Genomic DNA, 18174 nt, shown 5'->3' with positions numbered 1-18174 from the left:
AGTAAGTTTTAAATTTTATTGTTTATTTTACTAATAAAAAAATTTACATTTTTTGTTAGGGTTTAATTAAAAGAGAGATCATTTACAAGAGAAGATCAGATCAGAGCTGCAAAATATTTTGGATCCATCGAAAGATTAGAAGTTGAAAGGTATGGTGATTCACTCAAAACCCTGGATAGCAAGAATATTAAATTTCATTATTAAATTATTTTACAATTTTTGTTAGATTTATTCACAATTCAGAAAAAAATAATTAAAAACCATGTATAACAAAAAATTTACTATAGATTTTACGAGTAAATTTTTTTACGATCTTTGTTCGTATTAAAATTTAATTAAAATTCATAAAAAACCTTGTCAACCTTCTCTGTTTTTTTTAAATGGCTATATGTTGCGTAGTGCGCCATCTTTAACATAATACATTGGTTCTGTGATGCTCCTATACCAATAGGTGTCATATATCATGATTGACTTGATGAGCTATGTAATATGTTCATACCTTTAATTGTTGCAAAGGTTTTTCATATTTTCAAAAAATCAAAAAATTTAAAAAATGTAAAGAGGGTATACCCTAAAAGAAAAATCAAAGGGTAAAAAGAATAAGATGGTCAAAAAAGTGAAAGAAAATGAACCCCACCAAAAGAAAGACCAAGGAAAGTGTGCAAGTCTAAATGACACTACTTTTTAACTCTTGTATAATAAACAATTGTGTGCAGCTTATTAAGTTATGCCACAATTGATGAATAGTCAAACAGCTTAAGCTTGGCTAGTTCATGTCTCAATTTCATGTTTTAGAAATAAATAATAAAATCTAACCAAATTGTTTAATCTTGGCAAATAAGTAGATAGGTAAAGTGAATAAAAGGAGCTCAACAATTTAATCTAAGCCCTTGGATGTGATAAGGCTAGACTTAGATAGATATCTGCATGTAAAAGAAAAGAAAAGTTTGATAAGGGTTTTCCAGTCTAAGTGCACCAAAATAAAGAAGAAAAAATGTTAGGTTAAAGTAGGTAGGGTAGGTAGATGATATTGCAGAATGATATATGATGAATGATGATTCTAAATGTATAAATCTTTTACTTTCATCACAAGTACAAGGTAGACATTACACTGAAAGCATTTCAAGCAAAGCAAGGTCAAATAATTAACTCCCCTTCTCATTTTTCCCTAAATTTTCACTAATTTCCCTTAAGTACTAAGGCATTTACTAAATTAGAGGGGCTCAGAGATTTCTCTGACTTCTGGAGGGACCGGATCCTCGGCCCAATAGTTTATAATGCCTAAAGTACTTAAAATCATTCATAGATCACTCATTCACCTTCATAATTCTTTTCCTAAGTAAAATTATATTTTACTTAGGAAAATTACAAATATTTCTCATATAAACCCTTTTTCATTTTAAGCCTAAGTTTAACTACACATGTCAAATGTTTTTATACTTGGCACTTTTTTCATTTCATTGTCATATTAACTTTTAACTTATATTGTATAAATCCCTTATAATATTTACCCTTTCCCGTATTATATATTAAATATTCCCAAAATGTTATATATCCCGCCCCCGGTTGAATACAACCATAATCAGTGTTTAAAATAGGATTAATGAGTTAATTTGTAATTCATTAAGAACCTTAATCCCCCGCCGCACAAAACAGGATTAATTAACCCTCACGGTTAATTAATAACCTTACCAGCCAATCCTGCCGCTCCCGATATGATTAAATTAACTCTTAATATATCGGGCCCGCCTTTGTTAAAACTCCACATATCACGTCCAGCGTCAACCGTCCGATCAGGTCCTCAAGATCTGACGGCTATTATCAATATCGCGCGACCCTTTGTGACCGCGCGTTAGCGCACGATCACAAAGCGGTTTTCTCACAGCACCTCCGCCACGCGTCGAATGCTCTATGGAATCGCTAGCTCGAGGTCGATTACTGCCTTTCCCCAAAAGCGGTGCGATATGAAACCGCTTACCGCCCTTCCGCATATGACAAAAACGTCACGTCATTTGTCGCTGATGTCACCCGCCTAAAATCCAAAACCCCGCCAACTTTTGACTTTGTAAATAAAACAAAAAGTCGCTTTCACTGCTTCATACTATAAACCTGTGCGCCCATGCAAAAGAAGGTCAAGGTCAACCTGTTCAAGCTTCCAGTCGCCAACCTACTCCAAAATGTTGCAGCCGACACCGACCAGAACCCACCAGTTACACCCAACACCTGCATTTCATTACTCATTCCCCAAAAGAGGTATTTATCAAAATCTCGACTAAAACCCTACAAATGCTTCTTTTCCACTGTTAATTGACGAAAAATCTCAAAATTCATAGTAATTTAGTTAATATTTTCATCATTTAAGTCTCCTATAGCCTCTGTGTTTCCCATTTCACATAGAAAAACATAGTTTCCATATGAATCCACAAGAACCAGGCATGGAAACCCCTTTGGCTTTGAATGTTGCACCCCTAAATGCCCCCCACCGAGATTTATACTATCTGCCTTTGGCCGATAAGGACTTCCAGATAAAATACCTTGCCACTGACAAAAATCACCTTAGAGTCTTTTCCCAAAGTAGAAATGACTACCTAAATGGCTCTGATATCCTAGGACTCTGGGAATCCAATCTTCCCATGTACCTTCTATCCACAGTTCATGTTTTCCCAGATATAATTCATCAATGCCATGCCAATTATTGTTGGGTTGTGTTATATTATTTCCACATAGTTAATAGGGGGTTTGAAGGGTGCTCGTAACCCCACTTTATGGGGTCTGGGGCAGTGCCCTAGAAAATTTTGGTTTTGGACCCTATGTTAGGTTGGGCGAACCCACCTATGGTTTTGTGCATGATTTTCGCACATGTTTTTTGGACGCGATGGTTTTCGGTCCATGATATTGGACACGATGGTTTTCAGTCCATGGTATTGGATGCTTCGACATGTATAAATATGTATTGTAACATTGAAAGGAACATAATGAAAAATCAAGCTGGTAGTCCCAGTTTTGGGATCCAGTGGGAAAATCTCTATGTATATGTGTTTTATGTGTTATGCTCTCACATTGTTTATTTTCTGTGTTTTAGAATTCTTATGCAGGTAATTTCTATACGGGGTTAAAACCTACATTTGGTATCGAAGCAGATTTGGCTTCAAGGGGACGCCTTTGTTGCTGAGGGGTTTCGCTCGGGCTTGTGGTAGACCCTGTTCAGTGGGAGATCTGCGAGATCAATATTGGTGGTGAATGAAGATGGCAAGCGGTGGAAAGATAAAGATCAAGAAATTTAATGGTCAGAGTTTTGAGTTGTGGAAACTCAAGATGGAGGATCTGTTGGTGGATAAAGATCAACGGATCGCGATAGATCCAAGTACTAAACCAACGGGAGTGTCAGATGAAGAATGGAAGAAGTTGGATCGGAAGGAAAAGAGCACAATATGATTATGTGTCTTAGATTCAGTATTGCTGAATGTATTAGGAGAAGCTACGACGAAGGCTTTCTGGGACAAGTTAGGGACTTTGTACCAATCGATGTCTCTGGTGAATAAACTATTCCTGCGGAAAAAGCTATATAACTTGAGGATGAAAGATGGAGACTCAGTGACAGAGCATCTGAACGCATTTAATAATATTGTAAATCAGTTAGCATCTGTTGATATTAAAATTTCAGATGAAGATAAGTGCATCAGTTTGTCGTGTTCTCTACCAGATTCGTGGGATAGTCTAGTTATTGCAATAGGTAGCAATGCAACTGCCTTGCAGTTTGATGAAATAGTCTCAGCCTTGCTGACGGAGGAGATGAGACGGAAAAATAAGGAGAGCTAGAATGGTGATGCCTTGTCTGTACGAGGACGAGCCCAGAACAGAAACAAAAATAAGTCATCGAGTGGGAGATCTAAATATAGAGGGAGATCTAAATCTCTAGGAAAACCTATAAATGTGGTGTGCTAGAAATGTGGAAATCAAGGCCACTTTAAAAGGGACTGTAAATCTAAAGTTCCTGACAAAGGAAAGGGATCTGATGAGGATCCTTCTTCAGAGGCGAAAACCACCTCAGATGAAGGTGGGGATGTGTACTTGGCTTCTTCAAGTACACATGTAGATCATGAGGCATGGTCGATTGACTCAGGTGCATCCTTTCACTTCACTCCCCATAAAGAGTGGTTTTGCGAGTATGAGAAATATGATGGTGGTGATGTCTTCTTGGGGGATGACAGGAAGGCTAGAATCATTGGTCGCAGAAAAGTAAAGTTGAAGTTGCAAGGTGGAAGGGTTAGAACGCTTCCAGGTGTTCTACATATTCCTACATTAGCCAGAAATCTGATTTCTGTAAGCAAGTTGGATGATGCAGGTGTAAAAACAGTGTTCAAGAAGGATACCTGCAAAATGGTTCAAGGAGCACTAGTATTGATGCGGGGAGTTCGGATTGGAACTCTGTACAAGCTGCAAGGTAGCACTTTTATTGATGGGTGCAGTAGTTCTATGGTTCCTGAAAGTGGAGCAGAAAATCTAGTGGTCCCTGGAGAGAAGACCATGTTGTGGCATCAAAGGCTTCGACATATTGGAGAGAAGGGCCTTCGAATACTTCATGGTAAAGGCATGGTAGAAGGTATGAGTAATAGCTCTCTGGATTTTGATTTCTGTGAAAATTGTGTATATGAGAAGCAGAATCGGGTGAGTTTCCCCTCTGGTGGTAAGTGGGCGAAACAGATATTAGAGCTTATGCATAGTGATGTGTTTGGACCTGTGAAGGTTCCATCATTGGGTAAGTCTGTGTACTATGTATCATTTATAGATGACTTCTCAAGGAATACATGGATACATTTCCTTAAGAAGAAAAATGAAGTCTTTGATAGGTTTAAATAATTTAAGGCTCTGGTGGAAAACCAGACAGAGAAGAAGATAAAGGTGCTAAGGATAGATAATGGTGGAGAGTTTTGCAGCAATGAATTTGAAGAATTCTGTAAGAAGTGTGGTATATCATGGTAGAAGACTACTCCATATACACCTCAGCAAAATGGAGTTGCAGAAAGAATGAACAAGACATTGATGGAAAGGGCAAGAAGCATGCTCAATGGTGTCGGGTTAGGACAGGAATTCTAGGCAGAGGCGGTGGATACTGCATGTTACCTGGTCAACAGGTCACCTTCATTAGTGTTGGAGGATAAGACTCCACAAGAGGTATGGACTGGTAATAAACCCTCTCTTTCACATCTAAGGGTATTTGGATGTGATACATATGTACATGTTCCAAAGGAGAAAAGAACCAAGTTGGATAGTAAATATGAAAAGTGCATCTTTATTGGGTATAAAGATGGTTTAAAGGGTTATAAGCTTTGGAACCCAATAACAAGGAAGGTTGTGTACAGTCGAGATGTGGTGTTCAGAGAGGTGAAAGATGTTGTTAAGCATAAAGTCCAACCAAAGGAACCTAAGAAGATAGAGTTTGAGCTAAAGGAGGAAGAATCAGACTCTATAGCAAAGGAGGAATCAGAAGATGAAGAGCCACAAACTCCGAATGTGAGAAGATCAGTTCGAGAAAGAAGGTAGCTAGAAAGGTATAGTCCATCTGCTTTCTGTTCAAATTTTTCTTTGTCTATTACTGATGATGATCCCAGAACTGTGAAGGAAGCAGTAGATTCAGAGGATGGAAAACTCTGGAAAGAGGCCATGGTTGATGAAATGGCATCTTTGCACAAAAATGAGGCTTGGGATCTGGTGGAGTTGCCGGCTGGAAGGAAACCCATTGGTAGCAAATGGGTGTTCAAGAAGAAGACAAATGCAGAAGGAAAGGTGGAGAAATACAAAGCTCGGTTGGTAGCAAAAGGTTATTCCTAGGTGCCGGGAATTGATTTTGGTGATATTTTTCCTCCTGTTGCCAAGGTTATTTCTATTAGATTACTTTTATCTGTTGTTGCTGCTTTTGATTTTGAGGTAGAACAGATGGATGTGAAGACAACATTTCTTCACGAGGATCTAGAAGAGGAAATCTACATGAAGCAACCTGAAGGCTTTACAGTGAAGGGTAAGAAAGAACCAGTATGCAAGTTAAAGAAGTCTTTGTATGGGTTAAAATAGTCACCAAGGATGTGGTATCAGAAATTTTATACATTTATACGAGGACTTGGCTTCACCAAAAGCAAAGCAGATTACTGTGTGTATTTTAAATTAATTGGTGACCGTGTTATTTATCTGGTCTTGTATGTGGATGATATGTTGTTGGTTGGAAATGACAAAGAAATTATCCAGGATTTGAAGACCCAATTTTCCTCCAAATTCGACATGAAAGATCTTGGTGCTGCAAACTATATTTTGGGCATGGAAATTAAAAGAGATCGGGCAAAGAGGAAGCTCTGGTTAAACCAAAGGAAGTATGTCAAGACAATACTACAAAGGCTTAATATGCAGGATAGTAAACAGGTGAAGGTTCCTATTCCTGTAGGTGTGAGGTTATCTACTGAACAATGTCCCAAGACACAAGAAGAATAAGAGGACATGTCCCATGTTCCATATGCAAGTGCAGTCGGTAGCCTGATGTATGCAATGGTATGTACTAGACCAGACATTGCACATGCAGTGGGAGTATTGAGCAGGTTTATGTCAAAACCAAGAAAGGAGCATTGGACAGCAGTGAAGCGGGTTTTCAGGTATTTGTGTGGCACTAGTGATTATGGTCTATGATACAAAGGAAGACCAGGATTGGACAGAGTGTTGGATATTCGTGGCTTTGTTGATGCAGACCGGGTTGGAGATCTGGATCAGAGAAGATCTACAAGTGGGTATGTGTTTAACCCATTTGGAGGTGCGGTCAGTTGGATGAGCAAGAAACAATCTGTAGTGGCACTATCAACTACAGAGGCAGAATACATGGCAGCCACTCAGAGATTGTGTTCAAGTATGGGGTTAGTACAGGAAGCTATAAGGATAGACTGTGAAAGCCAAAGTGCAATTTTCTTGGCAAAGAACCCTGCATATCATTCAAAGAAAAAGCACATTGATGTTTAGTATCACTTTGTGAGGGATATTATAGAAGAAAAAAAGGTGTTGCTAGTAAAGGTGGACACTTTGAAGAATACTGCAGATGCATTGACAAAATCTGTGAGCTCTGAGAAGTTCTCTTGGTGTAGAGAGACAATGGGCATTTCAGGGCTGGGAAAATGACTAAGCTCTCTTGTGGTCCCCTGTGGAAAGAAAACAACAAGTGGGAGAATGTTGGGTTTTGTTATATTCTTTCCACGTAGTTAACAAGAGCTTTGAAGGGCACCCGTAACCCCACTTTATGGGGTCTGGGGTAGCACCCCGGAAAATTTTGGTTTTGGACCCTATGTTAGGTTGGGCGGACCCAACTATCGTTTTGTGCATGATTTTCACACATGTTTTTTGGACGTGATGGTTTTTCGGTCCATGGTATTGGACGCGATGGTTTTCGGTCCATGGTATTGGATGCTTCGTCATGTATAAATATGTATTGTAACATTGAAAGGAACATAATTAAAAATCAAGTTGGTAGTCCTAATTTTGGGATCCGGTGGGAAAATCTTTATGTATATGTGTTTTATGTGTTATGCTCTCGCATTGTTTATTTTCAGTGTTTTAGAATTCGTATGCAGGTAATTTCTGTACAGGGTTAAAACTTACATAATCACTGAGCAGTCATGTCTCCAAGACAAACAGTCCTTTTTCCAATAACTGTCGAGTCAATCAATGAAATGTTACAATTTCATTCCAGTCAAGCCCTGACTCCCCTCTCCATGGGAGATTTACTTGAGAAATCAACTAAATTATCCCAAGACAAACTTAATCGCCTCTGTCAAACTTTCATGTTGTAGAAACATCAGCCTAATGGCCCACCTCCTTATCTGCACACTTTCTTCACAGATATGGGAAAACTCATAGTCGATATGATATCATTAGTAATGGGTTTCAATACTAGTGAGTTTATTGATGAGTTAACCCTAGTATTGTTGTCAATTTTTACTCCTGGACAGCCCCCTGCTATCAAATATGACTATGCCTCCTACATTGCTGATAAGATTCATGACCAGTTCATGAGACTGGAAAATGAAAGAGTTTTCAAGTATACCACCTTTATATATCATCTCATGCTTTATTATCAAACAGACAATTTCCTGTTCCCTGTCCTGAAACTTGACACCAAAGGTAATCCAAGGTCTGTAATCTTTTGGTCTGCAATCTTCCATGATTCCTTTGAAACCCCTTACTCCTATAATGAATTCATTGATCAATTTTTTCATCCATCAACCACCTTATTGACAGGGGTTTTCCCTCCCAGGATCAGTGGAGGCATTAAAAAGATCCTTCAACTTTCCAAGAAGTACAAAGTGGGTGACTGGTATCTGTACCAGAACTTTACAGAATTCGGGATATATGGGTGTGAGCTTGCCCCCTTCAAGTTACCAAAATATGTTCTAATGCGACTGTTTGCATTGGAATACTATAGGCAGATGTGTAATTCAGATTTGATCCATTTTACTAAAGCCAAAAAGAAAGCATAGCTTAGGATCAAACATCAAATAGGCCCTTTCATCTACAACACTAGAGAAGTAGGGGATGCAGCAGAGAGAATTCTAGAAAATTACCTTAGATTACAAAAAAGTTTTGGTTGGGCCCCATATGACCCTCATGAGTTTATCTATGAAAGAAGAATGAAGAATAGGTTGTCTCCATATATGCATCATAGAATCCCAGAAATCGAACAGTTTTCCAACATGGATGAATGGAGAGAAGGGACCTTAGTAGCTATTGATAGTGAATAGGTCAACGTAGAAAATGTAATGAGAGATCTTGAAAAGACTCTTGACTTAGACTCTTTTGGACAGGTACATTATGATAATTCTCAGACATCAGCATTAGGAATAAGTGCCTCAGCAGCTGGGACCTCTGAAAGGCACTCACAGCAAACCAATACACCAGCCACAGGGACCTCCAAGGGTAAAGAAACAAAGACAAGCACACAGGCTACAGAACAGTCCATAATGTCTAAACAGCCTGAAACTTCCAAAGAGAAGGCCAACATCCAAATTCCTCCAATTCAAGTTAAATGGTAGAACTACCCATCTTGCAGACTCCTCTGAATGAGGAGAGGACTAAAAAGAGAGACAAGGAAGTAGCTACCCCTACCAGTGGACCCTCTGAACAGCCTGGTGATAAGAGGCACAGGCTGAATCCTCTTTCAGAAGAAGAATTCTATGAAGAGAATACTGATAGCCAAAGAAGAGAAGGTGTTGATAGTCATCAAACTCTTCCAGTAGGAGGGACACCTTCCAACTCACAAAGACATGAATTGGAGAGACAACAGAGTGCAGAAGTATCGTCCTTTAGGCCTCCAGGAAAAGAAATTTCAGACATTAAGAAAAATTTCAAAGAAGTAAAAGCCAGAAATGAGCCATTAAGGATCCAAGTTTACAATCAATATTTTAAAATGGCTCCCACAAATCAGAACAGATTGATGTCAACCTATGACATCAAAGAAGGAAAAATGATAATGAGTTTTTTCAAGCCCAAGGTGAAACAACCTCAATCAGCTGCAGATTAGCTCAAAACTAATTTTGAGTTCATGGCAAAGGACATCCATCCCCTGGACCAGATTTAATTGCACAAACAGACATGGGAGATGGTCTATTCTACACTGATGAGAAAGGCCACAATGGCCCAAAGGCTGGAAAATTCTCTAAACAACACAACTGCCCAACTACAGCTGGAGAAAGCCTCTTCACAGGCTAAAGACAACAGGATTAAATCATTAGAAGAATTGATCATTGGGTTAGGTCATGATCCTAAAGATGTGAAAGCTGCAGAAGCCTTAATTAAAAAGAAAGATGAAGACATCACTGCCTTAAGAAAGCAGCTAAAGTTGCGTCCTTCACGGCTCCCACAAACAGCTGAAGTCATACAACAAAGGTCTGAAGAAGAGCTGATGGATTTAGTTCTAAAGCTTAATGAGCAGCTGAAGGAGAGTAAACAAGAGTTAGAGAAGTCATTGAAGGAAAAGCAGAGAGAGTCGACCTCTCAGCCTCCCAATGTGATTCTAGTAGTTTCTACTGCAGTCCCTACAACCCTTGGAACAGCTCTGGCACCTAATGTTCCATTGGTCCCATCAGAGGTAGTTGCAGGAACAACAACAACAAGTACAACACAAGCAAGAATTTCAGGTCTTAGCCTAGATGAATTAATAAAATCAATGAAGGAATTGAAGCTCCAAGTCACAGAATTGCAAAAGGTAAAAGAACAATTTGTTACCTTGGAGCAAAAGTATGATCTTTCAAAGATCAATTTTGCAGAGAAAGTGAGGGAAAAAAAAGGATTAGAACAAAAGGTGAAATCATTAGAAAAGGACCTCACATTTGATAGACCCTTGGCAGAAATTAGAAAAATCCTTTGGGCCAACATCACTCAGTCAATAAATGATGTTTGGCCATCTATCCAAATAATTTTTTAGCAGATGGAGTTGATAAAACTAGCCCTTGAAGAAATCCAGAGAACAAAGGAAGAATTAGGAAGGATGCCTGAAGAGGCTACTAGACTAATTAATTTTTTGAATACTAAGAATAAATACCAGCTTGAAGAACTAGGCATTAGAGACAGAACAGGGACTATTTTGGAAATTAAGAAGAATTTGACTAAAAAGTCCTTGATGCAGAATTTGGAAAGGAGATGCCTAAACATGCAGGAAGAAATTGATGACTTTATGAAGAAATTTGGTGTATTGCAGAGTAAAGGACTTCCCAGTCCTTTAGTTATTAATGAAAAGCTGATGACACAGTTAGACTATGTTAACAAGTTGGCTAAATATGCAGACAACCAGGCCAGCTCATCTTCCAGTGCAGCTAAAGCAATACCTACAGGCAGAGTTCTTTTTGATAATCTTGAGAACCTATTCTATGTGGAGCATGAGATAAAACACCTATTCCAAGTTCAGCCTGATTTTTCAGATATACCGAGGCTGATGAAATCCTTAGAAAAATTCAAAGGACCAGAATACCGCAGGAAAACTGGTGGGCAGAGATGATAGAAATTTTGTGATTTACCTTTGGTAAAAAGGTAAATTTCCTTTTTTACCAGAGTCAATGATGGTAACTGAAGGTAAACAAGGATTAAACAGGTCAAATAATATCAACGCAGGTAAAGAGTATCAGTAAGAAGATCAAAAGCAGGGCAACCAACACAGAATTACAAAGAAGACAACAACATGCCCAATCATAGGGCCTGCCTCCAGCACATTCATAAGAATAGGAACAACAAGCCATCATTTTGCCTTTTCTTCTATCTACGAGACCATCTGTCTCTATTTTTCATGTAACTTATTGATAGTCATCCTAGAATATATCTCACTTTGTTATGAGATATTTTTTGTAAGTTTTTTGTATAAATACTCCCTCATTCAGAGTATTGAGGGTGGATTCTTAGACATTGTTGTAAAATTGATTACTTTGGAATAAAGTGCTGTTGGACAAATTTTGTATGGCTGGCTGGATGAAGAATTAATGCAGACTTTTCACAGGATTCATGTGTCAAACATCGGATCAATAAGTATTCTATATCTCATGTGTTAATGTTTTCTTGTTTATTATATCAACTGTGTTTCATATCTGAATATTAAAACGAAAAAAGAATAATTCAAAAAGTTCTTAAAGTGCAATCTGTCTTCAATCGTTTTTATTCTAAATGTTTTCTTCTAAACTAGCATAAGCAGTGAATTCTTAATTGCTCCTGTTTCCTAGTTTACTCATTTTGATTATTTAGTAAAAAATTCTTAATTTCTCTTTATTGGTAATCATCCAAGTTACCACCTCTTAAAACATGTTGAGGTATTCTCAATTTCCCTTCATCCCTTTAAGTCCATTCCATCTTTTCAAGTCTTTATTTGCTCCCTATTTAGCTATCTTGCCCTGTGAAACCATCCTTTGTTGAAAAACCAAATCCAGTTAAGCTATCTTCTTTTGACTCCATTAGCCCAATGGCCTAAACTATTCAGTCATACCCCTCTGCTACTTAATTTCACCACCAAACACAATCAAAACCCTCATGCTTTCATAACTAGCCTAATATCTTATAAAACAAAGCTAAACATTAAAGAGAGAGCCCTCTCTGGATACAAATTGGCTAGATTCTGTACCTAAAAGTTGGTTTGTAGTTACCTCGGACCCCTTTCCCTCTTCTTACAACTTCTGGTAAAATCTGAGTGATAATAGGTTCTACAGGAGTAATACAATGCACCAGTAAATTATAACACTTTTGATTGTCTAGTCTATTCATCACTACTCTCGATGTAATATAATGTACCGATGCACCTGTTCTTAATAGCATCGTTAAATCATTGTAGTGCATTGAGCCTTATAAATCGCACCGTCAACCCTCTGAGAAACAACCATATGTTTCACGATGTTCCCTATGTAACATAATGCACCAAGGCTACCTTAGTAAGGCAACACACCAATATATTATAACACTTTGGATTATGTCCAATCTTTTCGTCGTTGCTCCCGGTGTAATATAACGCACTGACTTGCATGTTCCTAATAGCACTGTAAAATCATTTCGCTGCATTTAGCCTTACAAATCACACCATCAACCCTATCCTTTCTTTCTGAAAAGGATTATATGTTGCACAATGTGCTCTCTGTAATATAATGCACCAGGGCCACCTGAGTATTTCAATGCACCGGTATATTATAACACTTTTGATTCTATCCAATCTATTCATCGTTGCTCCAAGTGTAATATAACACACCGATGATTTGTTCCTAATAGCACCATTAAATCAGTGCGGTGCGTTTAGCATTACAAATCACACCGTTAAATCAGTGCTATGCGTTTAGCATTACAAATCGCTTCGTCCTAATATAAAATTATTTAAAAAAAAAATCCATGATGAAGCTGAATAATTAAAATCTTGGTGTGTTTAATCTTATAAACGAACCAATGCGTTTATTTGAATAAGCGCACCTGTTACCAGAGCTTTTCTTTTCTGAAAATTATTTGATTTATTTGTAAAATATATCTAATGGCTTCTGTATTGAATGGTACACATTTTATATTGATAAAATATGTCTCAGAAGGTCTCAAGTAACAAAAATATTGATCGACATAATGACAACACAAAAAAAAATTAGAGAAGGTAACTTCTTTGTAAATTCTTTACAAAATTAATATGTTTAAACTATATCTAAGTTTAACTAATATGTATTTATTGGTGTGTGTCATGCAGAGCCACAAAATGAAGAAGGTCAATAAGGTTATTTCTAATCTAAGTGTAGAAGACCGTAAAATCCTGATAGAAAAATTGTAGAATGATGAATTAGTGAATGAAAAAATACTATTCAATATGAGTTTTTTTTTTCTTTTTTTTTTTGAATTTTCATTAATAATATACTTAAGAATATTAGATAATATCTTTCAAACAATCTATTAATTAATATATGTTTAATGTTCTACAGGTAGCAATAACGGAGGAAATAATCAATGTCGTTCTAAGAAAAGAGAAATTATGGAACATGTAAATGGCGATGAATTGGTCCTTAGCTTATTTGGAATGGTGCTGGAGGTTAATGAAAGGGGGAATTTTTTTTACATAACTATGAGGGATCTAGTGGAACGAACGTATAGACGTACTTTCCACTTACAATACAAAAATCAATGCAATGATTCTAAGAAAAAAATTATGTCTAAACTAGAATAAGTGTTTCCGAAGCAATGGTTAATGAGACATGTCAGACTTGCAATAGAAAAAACATATAACAATGAAAAAGAATCATTCAAAAGGTAATATTCCTAATTGTATAAAATTATTTTCTAGAATTATTTGTATACATTACTACAAACCATTAATTTATTAATATCCATTTTTTTTATATTTAGTTTTCATATATCATTATAAAAATAGTTTATTAGTTTTTTCAGGAAGATTATGACAATCCCAAATGATCAACGTGCTGATATACAGAACATGCCAATAAGAATGTCCAAAAAGGTGTCTAAGGAGATGGTCAAAGAAATGGACATAATTGCGTCACAGTAGGAGCCATATCAACAATGTGCTTCAAATGTATGGAATCATGATTGACTTTGTATATATAAAAAAATAATTTAGCATTAAGTATTAATTTTCAAGTATTTTCTTACATAAAAGAAAAAAATATGGAACTCATTCGACACATAAAGCAGGTCGACAAGGAAAAAAAAGGGTTAATTTCAAAGTTTGTGAGTAATTGTTAATATTTCCTTATAACAACTCAAGGTTTCATTTTTTAATATTTTAAGTTATTTTAAAACAACCATCCTTGAATGTTTTCAAATAGGTGCTAACATACAAAGCAGAGAAATCGAAAGAATTAATTGACATTGGGTTAAATAACGGTTGTGAGTATATGTTGGCATATCAAAAATTAATTGTGGAATTTGTAAGTATCTATGTTGTTTTGCTTCTCTGAGTTTATAATTAATAGAACAAAAATATCCTTTATATTAAATCTATGAGTTATAATGGGGTTTAAAACATGCAGGAAACAAAGTATGAAACTACGACAACAGATTACTTGTTGCAACAAGGCATAAGACTTGGTTTTGAAACCATGTGCACAATTTATGAATCACTTCTTGCTCTGATACATTGCTATTTGATTTAGATTGATGTATATCATTTATTTCAATTTTCATTATTCTCACCAATGTAGATACACTCATTATACTTTACTTTTATGTTTGCAGATGGAAGAAGATCAAGAAGATGAAAACAATTGATGCAATCAACAAAACATTCCTCCAAACAACCCAAGTCATGGACGTAGCTCGAGCACTGACAATAGTTCCAATGAAGAATGACGATCTATTTGGATATTAATGCAACCTGTTGTATTTTTTGAAATAATTGTCTGTGAAAGTTATCATTTTGTTTAATGTCAACATGGACATAGTGACTAAATTAAGAGACAAGGGGTTACCAATAACAATCCCATTTTGTATGACAAAGAGCCTCTTATTGATATATAATAAAATACATTTTATTTTATTCTATTGTGTTATCTAATGTTAATTTGTGAAATGTTACACCACTGATTAAATATTATAATAAAGAGATGTGAAATATGATAATATAACAAATTAATCCAAACATCATACACAAATGCACTAATCAAATATTAATTTATATGAATATTGTTATAAGATATATGTCGATTTCTCAATGAACAACATTTTTAAAAAATTACAATAATTACATTGTCACAGGTCAATGTCTCCAAAAAAGAGAAAATCTTATACAAAAACATTGGTGCATCCATAACATAAAAACGCACAAATGATTTACTTTAAATAAAAGCACTATGACGTCATATTTCAGCATAGCTGGTGCCTTTTTGGAAAATGACAACATCGGAGATTTCAAATCTTCAAGCACCGGTATTGTTTTTAATTAATGCCCTAGTGGATTGTAACTCTTAACACATCAGTGCTTTCATTGTAGGTTTTAAGCCTATACATAAATTACTTACAAACGAATTCTTCAAACAGAAAAATAAACAATGGCAAGAACAAAAAATAAATATACACAAAGATTTTCCCTTGGATCCAAAAACCGGGACTACCAGATTGATTTCATTATATCCCTTCCAAAGTTACAATACATATATATACATGTTGAAGCATTCATAAACCCCAATTCATTAACCCTGGATTAGAACATAACTATAGTTCCCTTGACAAAATCTACAAAATACATTGGGAAGAAAACCATCATGCCCAAAACCATGTGCAAAACCCATGCAAAAAACCATGGGTAGATCTGCCCACCATCTTTGGGTCTACTCCCATCCTTGGGTCCACATAAAAAAAAAAAACAAAACAAAATTCTAGGGCGCTACTCTAGAACCCATGTGGAGGGGTCACCACCCCCCTACAAACCTCCTGACAGGGGGGCTTTCGTGCCCCCTATGACCCCCCCACTATGGCTAGTGCACTGTACACGCATGCAGCTAGTCATAGAAAGAATATACCACATACCCAACATTCTCCAACTTGTTGTTTTCTTTCCACGAAAGGGTTCACATGAGAGCTTAGTCATTGGTCCAGGTCTGCAATGCCCATTATTTCTCTAAACCAAGAAAACTTCTCAGTGCTCACAGAATTTGTCAATGCATCTGGAGCATTCTTCAAAGTGTCCACCTTTACTAGCAACACCTTTTTTTCCTCAACCATATCCCTCACAAAGTGATACTAAACATCAATTTTCTTTTTCTTTGAATGATAAGCAAGGTTCTTTGCTAAGAAAATTTCACTTTGGTTGTCACAGTATATCCTTATAGCTCACTATGCCAACCCCATACTTTAACACAATCTCTGCAACCAAACTACTTCCTTGCTTGCATGAGTGGTTGCCATATATTCAACCTCTATAGTTGAAAGTGCCACTACAGACTGCCTCTTACTCATCCAACTGACTACTCCTCCAAATAGGTTAAACACATACCCACTTGTAGATATTTTTTGATCCATATCTCTAGCCCAGTATGCATCAACAAAGCCACGAATGTCCAAAAATATGTCCAATCCTAGTCTTCCTTGGTAGTAGAAACCATAATCACCAGTGCCACGTAAATACCTAAAAACCCACTTCACTATTGTCCAATGCTCATTTCCTAGTTTCGACATAAACCTGCTCAATACTCCCACTGCATGTGCAATGTCTGTTCTAGTACATACCATTTCAAAATCACACTAACAACTTCACTTGCATATCGAACACAAGACATGCCCTCTTCCTCTTGTTGTGTCTTGGGACACTGTTCAACATATAACTTTACACCTACAGGAATAGGAACCTTCACTAGTTTACTATCTTGCATATTAAACCTCTACAATATTGTCTCGAGATACTTCGTCTATTTTAACCAGAGCTTCCTCTTTGCCCGACCTCATTTAATTTCTATGCCCAAAATATAGTTTGCAACACCAAGATCCTTCATGTCGAATTTGGATGACAATTGGGTCTTCAAATACTGGATAATTTCTTTGTCATTTCCAATCAACAACATATCATCCACATACAAGACCAAATAAATAACATAATCACCAATTAATTTAAAATACACACAATTAGCCACTTTGCTTCTGGTGAATCCAAGTCCCCGTATATATGTATCAAATTTCTAATACCACATCCTTGGTGATTGTTTTAACCCATACATATACTTTTTTAACTTGCATATAAGTTCTTTCTTACCCTTCACCACAAATCATTCAGGTTGCTTCATATAGATCTCTTCTTCCAGATCCTCATGAAGAAATGTTGTCTTCAAATCCATCTGTTCTACCTCAAAATAAAATGAATCAACAACAGATAAAAGTAATCTAATAGAAGCTAACTTGGAAACATGACAAAAGATATCACCAAAATCAATTCTCGGCACCTAGGAATAACCTTTTGCTACCAATCAAACTTTATATTATCCACCTTGATCTCTTCTTCCAGATCCTCATGAAGAAATGTTGTCTTCAAATCCATCTGTTCTACCTCAAAATAAAATGAATCAACAACAGATAAAAGTAATCTAATAGAAGCTAACTTGGAAACATGACAAAAGATATCACCAAAATCAATTCTCGACACCTAGGAATAACCTTTTGCTACCAATCAAACTTTATATTTATCCACCTTGCCTTTTGTTTTCATCTTCTTCTTAAACACCCATTTGCTTCCAATGGGTTTCCTTCCATCCGACAACTCCACCAGATCCCAAACCTTATTTTTGTCCAAAGATGTCGTTTCATCAACCATGACCTCTTTCCAGAGTTTTCCATCCTCTGAATCTACTGCCTCCCTGACATTTCTAGGACCATCATCAGTAATAGATAAAGAAAAATTTGAATAGAAAGCAGATGGACTATACCTTTCTGACTGTCTTCTCTCTCAAACTAATCTTCTCAAAACTCGAGTTTGTGGCTCTTCCTCTTCTGATTCTTGTTCTACTATAGAGTTCGATTCTTCCTCCTTTAGATCAAACTCTATCTTCTCAGGCTATGTTGGTAGGAATTCATGTTTAATAACGTATTTCACCTCTCTAAACACCACATCTCGGTTGTACACAACCTTCCTTATTTTTGGGTTCCAAAGCTTATAACCTTTTAAACCATCCTTATACCCAATAAGGATGCACCTTTTAGATT

Source organism: Pinus tabuliformis, chromosome 9 (assembly GCF_031772625.1).
Source record: "Pinus tabuliformis cultivar Carrire ecotype Pingquan chromosome 9, CPIR1, whole genome shotgun sequence".
In the NCBI taxonomy this organism is placed as follows: domain Eukaryota; kingdom Viridiplantae; phylum Streptophyta; class Pinopsida; order Pinales; family Pinaceae; genus Pinus; species Pinus tabuliformis.
Note: the sequence above shows the minus strand (reverse complement) of the source record.